Raw genomic sequence first — 12,500 nt, 5'->3', positions numbered from 1 at the left:
GGTGTAGCCCTGCAGGCTGAGCGCCGGGAGCCGTCGGTCAGTGAGTGCTGAAGGAAAGCTCCAGCGCGGAGCCCGCACCCACCGGGGAGGTGTAGCCCTGCAGGCTGAGCGCCGGGAGCCGTCGGTCAGTGAGTGCTGAAGGAAAGCTCCAGCGCGGAGCCCGCACCCACCGGGGAGGTGTAGCCCTGCAGGCTGAGCGCCGGGAGCCGTCGGTCGTTCGGTCGGTCAGAGAGTGAGTGTGTGTGCTGAAGGAGAGCTCCAGCCCGGAGCCCGCACCCACCGGGGTGTGTAGCCCTGCAGGCTGAGCGCTGGGAGCCGTCGGTCGTTCGGTCGGTCAGAGAGTGAGTGTGTGTGCTGAAGGAGAGCTCCAGCCCGGAGCCCGCACCCACCGGGGTGTGTAGCCCTGCAGGCTGAGCGCTGGGAGCCGTCGGTCGTTCGGTCGGTCAGAGAGTGAGTGTGTGTGCTGAAGGAGAGCTCCAGCCCGGAGCCCGCACCCACCGGGGTGTGTAGCCCTGCTGACTGAGCGCTGGGAGCCGGGAGCCTTTCCTGCAGTCAGTCGGTCGGTCAGTGAGTGAGTGAGTGAGTGTGTGTGCTGAAGGGAAGCTCCAGCCCGGCGTCCGTCCCCACCGGGGAGTTGTGCCCGGGCCCGGGCCTCCTGCCGACGGACCGTGTGGCGCATTGTCCCGACTGCTGACTTTCTCCAGCAAAAAGGCGGAGGTGCAGTACCGCCATTTCGCCACACGAGGGACGGAATGGCACCCAACTGCCCCCTGGTGTCGAAAAAGCGCAAGGGCACCCGGGCCGGTCCGCCCCAGGCAGCGGCCGAGATGCAGCACCGGGGGCCCGGCCTGCCTGCCCTGGAGGTCAGCCTGCCAGCCCTGGAGGTCTGCCTTCCAGCCCTGGAGGTCTGCCTGCCTGCCCTGGAGGTCTGCTATCCAGCCCTGGAGGTCTGCCTGCCTGCCTGTTAGCCCTGGTAGCAGCACTGCCTGCCCTGGAGGTCTGCCTGCCTGCCCTGGCAGCAGCACTGCCTGCCCTGGAGGTCTGCTATCCAGCCCTGGAGGTCTGCTATCCAGCCCTGGAGGTCTGCCTGCCTGCCTGTTAGCCCTGGAGGTCTGCTATCCAGCCCTGGTAGCAGCACTGCCTGCCCTGGAGATCTGCTATCCAGCCCTGGAGGTCTGCCTGCCTGCCCTGGCAGCAGCACTGCCTGCCCTGGAGGTCTGCTATCCAGCCCTGGAGGTCTGCTATCCAGCCCTGGAGGTCAGCCTGTTAGCCCTGGAGGTCTGCCTGCCTGCCCTGGAGGTCTGCCTGCCTGCCTGTTAGCCCTGGAGGTCAGCCTGTTAGCCCTGGAGGTCTGCTATCCAGCCCTGGTAGCAGCACTGCCTGCCCTGGAGATCTGCTATCCAGCCCTGGAGGTCTGCCTGCCTGCCCTGGCAGCAGCACTGCCTGCCCTGGAGGTCAGCCTGCCAGCCCTGGAGGTCTGCCTTCCAGCCCTGGAGGTCTGCCTGTTAGCCCTGGAGGTCTGCTATCCAGCCCTGGTAGCAGCACTGCCTGCCCTGGAGGTCTGCCGGCCTGCCCTGGAGGTCTGCCTGCCTGCCCTGGAGGTCTGCCTGCCTGCCTGTTAGCCCTGGAGGTCTGCCTGCCTGCCCTGGAGGTCTGCCTGTTAGCCCTGGAGGTCTGCTATCCAGCCCTGGTAGCAGCACTGCCTGCCCTGGAGGTCAGCTATCCAGCCCTGGAGGTCTGCCTGCCTGCCTGTTAGCCCTGGTAGCAGCACTGCCTGCCCTGGAGGTCTGCCTGCCTGCCCTGGCAGCAGCACTGCCTGCCCTGGAGGTCTGCTATCCAGCCCTGGAGGTCTGCTATCCAGCCCTGGAGGTCTGCCTGCCTGCCCTGGCAGCAGCACTGCCTGCCCTGGAGGTCTGCCTGCCTGCCCTGGAGGTCTGCCTGCCTGCCATCCAGCCCTGGAGGTCTGCTATCCAGCCCTGGTAGCAGCACTGCCTGCCCTGGAGGTCTGCCTGCCTGCCCTGGAGGTCTGCCTGCCTGCCCTGGAGGTCTGCTATCCAGCCCTGGAGGTCTGCCTGCCTGCCTGTTAGCCCTGGAGGTCTGCCTGCCTGCCTGCCTGCCTGCCTGCCTGCCTGCCCTGGAGGTCTGCCTGCCTGCCTGTTAGCCCTGGAGGTCAGCCTGTTAGCCCTGGAGGTCTGCTATCCAGCCCTGGAGGTCTGCCTGCCTGCCCTGGAGGTCTGCTATCCAGCCCTGGAGGTCTGCCTGCCTGCCCTGGAGCTCTGCCTGCCTGCCCTGGAGCTCTGCCTGCCTGCCCTGGAGGTCTGCCTGTTAGCCCTGGAGGTCAGCCTGTTAGCCCTGGAGGTCTGCTATCCAGCCCTGGAGGTCTGCCTGCCTGCCCTGGAGGTCTGCTATCCAGCCCTGGAGGTCTGCCTGTTAGCCCTGGAGGTCTGCTATCCAGCCCTGGAGGTCTGCCTGTTAGCCCTGGAGGTCTGCTATCCAGCCCTGGAGGTCTGCCTGCCAGCCCTGGAGGTCTGCTATCCAGCCCTGGAGGTCTGCCTGTTAGCCCTGGAGGTCTGCTATCCAGCCCTGGAGGTCTGCTATCCAGCCCTGGTAGCAGCACTGCCTGCCCTGGAGGTCTGCTATCCAGCCCTGGAGGTCTGCCTGCCTGCCCTGGTAGCAGCACTGCCTGCCCTGGAGGTCTGCCGGCCTGCCCTGGAGGTCTGCCTGCCTGCCCTGGAGGTCTGCCTGCCTGCCTGTTAGCCCTGGAGGTCTGCTATCCAGCCCTGGAGGTCTGCCTGCCAGCCCTGGAGGTCTGCTATCCAGCCCTGGAGGTCTGCCTGTTAGCCCTGGAGGTCTGCTATCCAGCCCTGGAGGTCTGCCTGCCTGCCTGTTAGCCCTGGAGGTCAGCCTGTTAGCCCTGGAGGTCTGCCTGCCTGCCCTGGTAGCAGCACTGCCTGCCTGCCTGCCTGCCTGCCTGCCCTGGAGGTCAGCCTGCCAGCCCTGGAGGTCTGCTATCCAGCCCTGGTAGCAGCACTGCCTGCCCTGGAGGTCTGCCTGCCTGCCCTGGAGGTCAGCCTGTTAGCCCTGGAGGTCTGCCTTCCAGCCCTGGAGGTCTGCCTGTTAGCCCTGGAGGTCTGCTATCCAGCCCTGGTAGCAGCACTGCCTGCCCTGGAGGTCTGCTATCCAGCCCTGGAGGTCTGCCTGCCTGCCTGTTAGCCCTGGTAGCAGCACTGCCTGCCCTGGAGGTCTGCCTGCCTGCCCTGGCAGCAGCACTGCCTGCCCTGGAGGTCTGCTATCCAGCCCTGGAGGTCTGCCTGTTAGCCCTGGAGGTCTGCTATCCAGCCCTGGAGGTCTGCCTGTTAGCCCTGGAGGTCTGCTATCCAGCCCTGGAGGTCTGCCTGCCAGCCCTGGAGGTCTGCTATCCAGCCCTGGAGGTCTGCCTGTTAGCCCTGGAGGTCTGCTATCCAGCCCTGGAGGTCTGCTATCCAGCCCTGGTAGCAGCACTGCCTGCCCTGGAGGTCTGCTATCCAGCCCTGGAGGTCTGCCTGCCTGCCCTGGTAGCAGCACTGCCTGCCCTGGAGGTCTGCCGGCCTGCCCTGGAGGTCTGCCTGCCTGCCCTGGAGGTCTGCCTGCCTGCCTGTTAGCCCTGGAGGTCTGCTATCCAGCCCTGGAGGTCTGCCTGCCAGCCCTGGAGGTCTGCTATCCAGCCCTGGAGGTCTGCCTGTTAGCCCTGGAGGTCTGCTATCCAGCCCTGGAGGTCTGCCTGCCTGCCTGTTAGCCCTGGAGGTCAGCCTGTTAGCCCTGGAGGTCTGCCTGCCTGCCCTGGTAGCAGCACTGCCTGCCTGCCTGCCTGCCCTGGAGGTCAGCCTGCCAGCCCTGGAGGTCTGCTATCCAGCCCTGGTAGCAGCACTGCCTGCCCTGGAGGTCTGCCTGCCTGCCCTGGAGGTCAGCCTGTTAGCCCTGGAGGTCTGCCTTCCAGCCCTGGAGGTCTGCCTGTTAGCCCTGGAGGTCTGCTATCCAGCCCTGGTAGCAGCACTGCCTGCCCTGGAGGTCTGCTATCCAGCCCTGGAGGTCTGCCTGCCTGCCTGTTAGCCCTGGTAGCAGCACTGCCTGCCCTGGAGGTCTGCCTGCCTGCCCTGGCAGCAGCACTGCCTGCCCTGGAGGTCTGCTATCCAGCCCTGGAGGTCTGCCTGTTAGCCCTGGAGGTCTGCTATCCAGCCCTGGTAGCAGCACTGCCTGCCCTGGAGGTCTGCTATCCAGCCCTGGAGGTCTGCCTGCCTGCCCTGGTAGCAGCACTGCCAGCCCTGGAGGTCTGCTATCCAGCCCTGGAGGTCTGCCTGCCTGCCCTGGAGGTCTGCTATCCAGCCCTGGAGGTCTGCTATCCAGCCCTGGTAGCAGCACTGCCTGCCCTGGAGGTCTGCTATCCAGCCCTGGAGGTCTGCCTGCCTGCCTGTTAGCCCTGGAGGTCAGCCTGTTAGCCCTGGAGGTCTGCCTGCCTGCCCTGGAGGTCTGCTATCCAGCCCTGGTAGCAGCACTGCCTGCCCTGGAGGTCTGCCTGCCTGCCCTGGAGGTCTGCCTGTTAGCCCTGGAGGTCTGCTATCCAGCCCTGGAGGTCTGCCTGCCTGCCCTGGAGGTCTGCCTGCCTGCCCTGGAGGTCTGCTATCCAGCCCTGGAGGTCTGCCTGCCTGCCTGTTAGCCCTGGAGGTCTGCCTGCCTGCCCTGGAGGTCTGCCTGCCTGCCTTCCAGCCCTGCCTGCCTGCCTGCCTGCCCTGGAGGTCAGCCTTCCAGCCCTGGCAGCACGGCCTACCAGCCTGCCAGCCTGCCCTCCCCAGCCACACAGCCCTGCCTGCCTGCCCTGGAGGTCAGCCTTCCAGCCCTGGAGGTCTGCCTGCCTGCCTTCCAGCCCTGCCTGCCTGCCTGCCTGCCCTGGAGGTCAGCCTTCCAGCCCTGGCAGCACGGCCTACCAGCCTGCCAGCCTGCCCTCCCCAGCCACACAGCCCTGCCTGCCTGCCCTGGAGGTCAGCCTTCCAGCCCTGGAGGTCTGCCTGCCTGCCTTCCAGCCCTGCCTGCCTGCCTGCCTGCCCTGGAGGTCAGCCTGCCTGCCTGCTGCTGCTAGGCCGCTGCCCCGAGCCGCCGACCCCATCGACAGGAACACGAGAGAGTTTACAAGCGAGAGGAGGCCACATATTCGACACCTCTCGTGCTCGTTTTAGGGTCCTCTCCAGTCTGTTTGGACGTGTGTTATTCTGAATCTGCTGCTTTAACTCAAGGGATTCTGTCGTGATTGATGCCTTGTACTTCGCTGTATGTTTGCACTGGTGTTGTAAGTCGCCCTCTGTAAGATCATCATTTATTATCTGCCAAGAAATAAAGATCATCATAATGTTCCCCAACTTTCAGCTTCTGGGGAGTTTGTTCCAGAGTGTGACGACTCTCTCTCTATCACCATCTCTCTCTCTATCTCCATCTCTCTATCACCATCTCTCTCTCTCTATCTCTATCTCTCTATCACCATCTCTCTCTCTATCTCCATCTCTCTCTATCTCCATCTCTCTCTATCTCCATCTCTCTATCTCCACCTCTCTCTCCCTCTCCACCTCTCTCTCTCTATCTCTCCCTCTCTCTATCTCTCCCTCTCTCTATCTCTCCCTCTCTCTCACTGTGTGTGTGTGTGTGTGTGTGTACAGCAGTGTCCCTAGACGAGAGAGAGATCCCTAGACGGGGAAATTACTTTCAAACTGCAGTACCGAAATGTGTCCGTTAGATGGCAGCATGCACCAAGGAATGAAGGAAAGTGCAAAACAAAATGAAAAGGCACATCGCCTGGGCCAAAAATAATCGTAACAAATCAACGGGGGCATTTCTCGGAAAACTAACACCGGGGCAGTGCTCAGGGGGGTCCCACCTCGTGGCCACCCGGTTTGGGGGGCCATCGGGGCCGGCTGAAGAATCGCCCATACTCTGCCATAGGCAGCCCACGGTCCATCCGATCAGAGCAATGCCGGGCGGCCGGCAACCTATGGATCATAACACATCAACGGAGGCATGATAAGAGCATCTTTTATTATCTGCCAAGAAATATAGACCATCACAATGTTCCCCAACTTTCAGCTTCTACCACATCGCTGGGGAGTTTATTCCACTGTGTGACTACTCTCTCTCTCTCTGTGTGTGTGTGTGTGTGTGTGTGTGTGTGTGTGTGTGTGTGTGTGTGTGTGTGTGTGTGTGCAGCAGTGTCTCCGGTTTTCCTTTTGGAATGCCTTGAAGCCGGGGGGGCTTTGCACTCATGAGAACATAGGGTGTCCTTGCCCTCCTTTCGCAGCCCAGGGCATTGAGAGATCCCTAGACGGGGAAATTACTTTCAAACTGCAGTACCGAAATGTGTCCGTTAGATGGTAGCATGCACCAAGGAATGAAGGAAAGTGCAAAACAAAATGAAAAGGCACATCGCCTGGGCGAAAAATAATCATAACAAATCAACGGGGGCATTTCTCGGAAAACTAACACCGGGGCAGTGCTCAGGGGGGTCCCACCTCGTGGCCACCCGGTTTGGGGGGCGATCGGGGCCGGTTCCGAAAATCGCTAAATCTCCCATAGCCAGCCCACGCTCCATCCGATAGAGCAATGCCGGGCGGCCGGCCGGCAACTACGGATCATAACAAATCAACGGGGGCATTTCTCGGAAAACTAACACCGGGGCAGTGCTCAGGGGGGTCCCACCTCGTGGCCACCCGGTTTGGGGGGCGATCGGGGCCGGTTCCGAAAATCGCTAAATCTCCCATAGCCAGCCCACGCTCCATCCGATAGAGCAATGCCGGGCGGCCGGCCGGCAACTACGGATCATAACAAATCAACGGGGGCATTTCTCGGAAAACTAACACCGGGGCAGTGCTCAGGGGGGTCCCACCTCGTGGCCACCCGGTTTGGGGGGCGATCGGGGCCGGTTCCGAAAATCGCTAAATCTCCCATAGCCAGCCCACGCTCCATCCGATAGAGCAATGCCGGGCGGCCGGCCGGCAACTACGGATCATAACAAATCAACGGGGGCATTTCTCGGAAAACTAACACCGGGGCAGTGCTCAGGGGGGTCCCACCTCGTGGCCACCCGGTTTGGGGGGCGATCGGGGCCGGTTCCGAAAATCGCTAAATCTCCCATAGCCAGCACACGCTCCATCCGATAGAGCAATGCCGGGCGGCCGGCCGGCAACTACGGATCATAACAAATCAACGGGGGCATTTCTCGGAAAACTAACACCGGGGCAGTGCTCAGGGGGGTCCCACCTCGTGGCCACCCGGTTTGGGGGGCGATCGGGGCCGGTTCCGAAAATCGCTAAATCTCCCATAGCCAGCCCACGCTCCATCCGATAGAGCAATGCCGGGCGGCCGGCCGGCAACTACGGATCATAACAAATCAACGGGGGCATTTCTCGGAAAACTAACACCGGGGCAGTGCTCAGGGGGGTCCCACCTCGTGGCCACCCGGTTTGGGGGGCGATCGGGGCCGGTTCCGAAAATCGCTAAATCTCCCATAGCCAGCACACGCTCCATCCGATAGAGCAATGCCGGGCGGCCGGCCGGCAACTACGGATCATAACAAATCAACGGGGGCATTTCTCGGAAAACTAACACCGGGGCAGTGCTCAGGGGGGTCCCACCTCGTGGCCACCCGGGTCTGGGACCGATGGGAGCACTTTAAAATTTTCGAGTCAGGGGACCAGACGGCCGAGTGAAAAACTTTGAAAAATATTCTATCTCCTCACTCCCATTGACTTTACATTAGGGCGACCAGGCGGCCGGCGGAAAAAAAATCATAACAAATCAACGGGGGCATTTCTCGGAAAACTAACACCGGGGCAGTGCTCAGGGGGCTCCCAGCTATCAGCCACCCTATCCCGGGACCGATGGGAGCACTTTAAAATTTTCGAGTCAGGGGACCAGACGGCCGAGTGAAAAACTTTGAAAAATATTCTATCTCCTCACTCCCATTGACTTTACATTAGGGCGACCAGGCGGCCGGCGGAAAAAAAATCATAACAAATCAACGGGGGCATTTCTCCGAAAACTAACACCGGGGCAGTGCTCAGGGGGCTCCCAGCTATCAGCCACCCTATCCCGGGACCGATGGGAGCACTTTAAAATTTTCGAGTCAGGGGACCAGACGGCCGAGTGAAAAACTTTGAAAAATATTCTATCTCCTCACTCCCATTGACTTTACATTAGGGCGACCAGGCGGCCGGCGGAAAAAAAATCATAACAAATCAACGGGGGCATTTCTCCGAAAACTAACACCGGGGCAGTGCTCAGGGGGCTCCCAGCTATCAGCCACCCTATCCCGGGACCGATGGGAGCACTTTAAAATTTTCGAGTCAGGGGACCAGACGGCCGAGTGAAAAACTTTGAAAAATATTCTATCTCCTCACTCCCATTGACTTTACATTAGGGCGACCAGGCGGCCGGCGGAAAAAAAATCATAACAAATCAACGGGGGCATTTCTCCGAAAACTAACACCGGGGCAGTGCTCAGGGGGCTCCCAGCTATCAGCCACCCTATCCCGGGACCGATGGGAGCACTTTAAAATTTTCGAGTCAGGGGACCAGACGGCCGAGTGAAAAACTTTGAAAAATATTCTATCTCCTCACTCCCATTGACTTTACATTAGGGCGACCAGGCGGCCGGCGGAAAAAAAATCATAACAAATCAACGGGGGCATTTCTCCGAAAACTAACACCGGGGCAGTGCTCAGGGGGCTCCCAGCTATCAGCCACCCTATCCCGGGACCGATGGGAGCACTTTAAAATTTTCGAGTCAGGGGACCAGACGGCCGAGTGAAAAACTTTGAAAAATATTCTATCTCCTCACTCCCATTGACTTTACATTAGGGCGACCAGGCGGCCGGCGGAAAAAAAATCATAACAAATCAACGGGGGCATTTCTCGGAAAACTAACACCGGGGCAGTGCTCAGGGGGCTCCCAGCTATCAGCCACCCTATCCCGGGACCGATGGGAGCACTTTAAAATTTTCGAGTCAGGGGACCAGACGGCCGAGTGAAAAACTTTGAAAAATATTCTATCTCCTCACTCCCATTGACTTTACATTAGGGCGACCAGGCGGCCGGCGGAAAAAAAATCATAACAAATCAACGGGGGCATTTCTCCGAAAACTAACACCGGGGCAGTGCTCAGGGGGCTCCCAGCTATCAGCCACCCTATCCCGGGACCGATGGGAGCACTTTAAAATTTTCGAGTCAGGGGACCAGACGGCCGAGTGAAAAACTTTGAAAAATATTCTATCTCCTCACTCCCATTGACTTTACATTAGGGCGACCAGGCGGCCGGCGGAAAAAAAATCATAACAAATCAACGGGGGCATTTCTCCGAAAACTAACACCGGGGCAGTGCTCAGGGGGCTCCCAGCTATCAGCCACCCTATCCCGGGACCGATGGGAGCACTTTAAAATTTTCGAGTCAGGGGACCAGACGGCCGAGTGAAAAACTTTGAAAAATATTCTATCTCCTCACTCCCATTGACTTTACATTAGGGCGACCAGGCGGCCGGCGGAAAAAAAATCATAACAAATCAACGGGGGCATTTCTCCGAAAACTAACACCGGGGCAGTGCTCAGGGGGCTCCCAGCTATCAGCCACCCTATCCCGGGACCGATGGGAGCACTTTAAAATTTTCGAGTCAGGGGACCAGACGGCCGAGTGAAAAACTTTGAAAAATATTCTATCTCCTCACTCCCATTGACTTTACATTAGGGCGACCAGGCGGCCGGCGGAAAAAAAATCATAACAAATCAACGGGGGCATTTCTCCGAAAACTAACACCGGGGCAGTGCTCAGGGGGCTCCCAGCTATCAGCCACCCTATCCCGGGACCGATGGGAGCACTTTAAAATTTTCGAGTCAGGGGACCAGACGGCCGAGTGAAAAACTTTGAAAAATATTCTATCTCCTCACTCCCATTGACTTTACATTAGGGCGACCAGGCGGCCGGCGGAAAAAAAATCATAACAAATCAACGGGGGCATTTCTCCGAAAACTAACACCGGGGCAGTGCTCAGGGGGCTCCCAGCTATCAGCCACCCTATCCCGGGACCGATGGGAGCACTTTAAAATTTTCGAGTCAGGGGACCAGACGGCCGAGTGAAAAACTTTGAAAAATATTCTATCTCCTCACTCCCATTGACTTTACATTAGGGCGACCAGGCGGCCGGCGGAAAAAAAATCATAACAAATCAACGGGGGCATTTCTCCGAAAACTAACACCGGGGCTGTGCTCAGGGGGCTCCCAGCTATCAGCCCCCCGGGTCTGGGGGCATTGTTTTTCTTTTTAATCATTTTGAGCATTTCCCCCAGTTTAGAGATGTGTGCCCCTAGACAACCCATTGAGAATAACTATGAAATGTTCTGAAGTTTTGATTTTCAAATGTCGGTGAAAATTGAAAAACGTCATATATTCTTCAAAGGAAGCATGGGGCGATGGTAGGGAGAGTCCCCGCAGCGTGCCTCGGCGGCGATGGGAGCGTTTTCGATGTCCCCGTCCCCCCCCCATAGGGATAGAAGGGGAGTTAGGTGACCAGGCGTCCCGGGTCCCAAAAATCGAAAAATTAATATAGAATGCTTTTTAATCCAGAAATAAAGTAGGGGGCAGTCCTGGTGAGAGTCCCAGCCACAGCCCCAGTGTGTTTTGGAGCCGTTTGGGGCCGGGTGAAAAACTTTGAAAAATGTTCTATCTCCTCACTCCCATTGACTTTGCATTAGGGCGACCAGGCGGCCGGCGGGAAAACAATCATAACAAATCAACGGAGGCATTTCTCCGAAAACTAACACCGGGGCAGTGCTCAGGGGGCTCCCAGCTATCAGCCACCCTATCCCGGGACCGATGGGAGCACTTTAAAATTTTCGAGTTAGGGGACCAGGCGGCCGAGTGAAAAACTTTGAAAAATTTTCTATCTCCTCACTCCCATTGACTTTGCATTAGGGCGACCAGGCGGCCGGCGGAAAAAAAATCATAACAAATCAACGGGGGCATTTCTCCGAAAACTAACACCGGGGCAGTGCTCAGGGGGCTCCCAGCTATCAGCCACCCTATCCCGGGACCGATGGGAGCACTTTAAAATTTTCGAGTTAGGGGACCAGGCGGCCGAGTGAAAAACTTAGAAAAATTTTCTATCTCCCCTAGGTGACCAGGCAGCCGGAGCTGATTTTTCTGACCCCTAAAACAATTATTAAAAGGTATTTTTTCGCCAAACTAAGACTTTTAAAATTCAAATAGGATGATTATCTACTGCCCCAGTGGGTTTTTGAACCATTTTAAGCCTTTTTGACAGTTTTCATTTTTCCCCCATTGACTTCAATGGGAGTTAGGTGACCAGTCCTCCGACTTTTGAACCTCTCCTGGGGGGGCTGTGAGCCCCCGATTTCTTTGCAAAGCACGTCATTCGATTCGTCTCAGTCCCCTCTATATACCCCGTGTGTTTGTTTTCTCGAAAAACCCCCGGAACACGGTTTTTTAGGGGGGGGGTGGGGGGGGGGTACTTCGGAGCCATTTGGGGGGGGGTAAACGACATTTCCCGAAATTAATTTTAACACAGCCTTCCTCAGAATCGCTTTTCCAACAAAATCCTTTTTATTTCGAGTCTCTACGATGTTCCTAAGTGGTCGAAACCACTTTTGGACAGTTTTTACACCAAACGGCTCGGGCGCACAGCGGGCCGTGTGCCGATGGGCGGTTCTCGCGGGTCTGAGGCGGGGCTAGGCTGCTCGCGGCGGGCATGGGAGTGCCGTGTGCAGCCGCCACAGTGTTCCAGGCTGTCAGCATTTCTCTACGGTGCCGGGGGAAATACAGGAACTGGGTTTTTGAAGACACTTAGTGCAATGAGAGAGGTCAAAACTGAGCTAAGGGCACTTGCTGGAGGAAAGTGGCTGGGCCCCGCTAGCTCTTTTACGGACACTTTCTGGACTTGGCCCGGGATTTTCAGACGGTTCTTTGCGACTGTCTGATCATCCAGCGAAATGCAAGGGGGGGAACGGTCCCGGCCGCACCCCGCGTTTCAGGCCTCGTCGGCGGCCCGCTCCGGCGGCTGCGCCCGCTAAGTCTTCGCGGCCCGCCGTGGAGAGTGTGTATGCTGCCCGCCCCAGACGTTCACCCCAAGGGCTTGCGGGCCTTTAAGGGTCTGTCTTTCGGGGTTTCACGGGCTCTGACCTCACCTCCCTGTGGTTCCCGACCGGGGTGTATGTATGCTGCCCGCCCCAGACGTTCACCCCAAGGGCTTGCGGGCCTTTAAGGGTCTGTCTTTCGGGGTTTCACGGGCTCTGACATCTCCCCGGTGGTTCCCACGGAACGGACATATGTATGCTGCCCGCCCCCGGCAGGAACCCCAAGGGCTTGCGGGCCTTTAAGGGTGAGTGCGGGGGGCGTACGGGCTCTGACATATCTCCGGTGGCTCCCACGGAACGGACATATGTATGCTGCCCGCCCCCGGCAGGAACCCCAAGGG

The sequence above is a fragment of the Amia ocellicauda genome, unplaced genomic scaffold (genome assembly GCF_036373705.1).
Source record: "Amia ocellicauda isolate fAmiCal2 unplaced genomic scaffold, fAmiCal2.hap1 HAP1_SCAFFOLD_143, whole genome shotgun sequence".
In the NCBI taxonomy this organism is placed as follows: Eukaryota; Metazoa; Chordata; class Actinopteri; order Amiiformes; family Amiidae; genus Amia; species Amia ocellicauda.
This window is presented reverse-complemented; position numbering follows the sequence as displayed.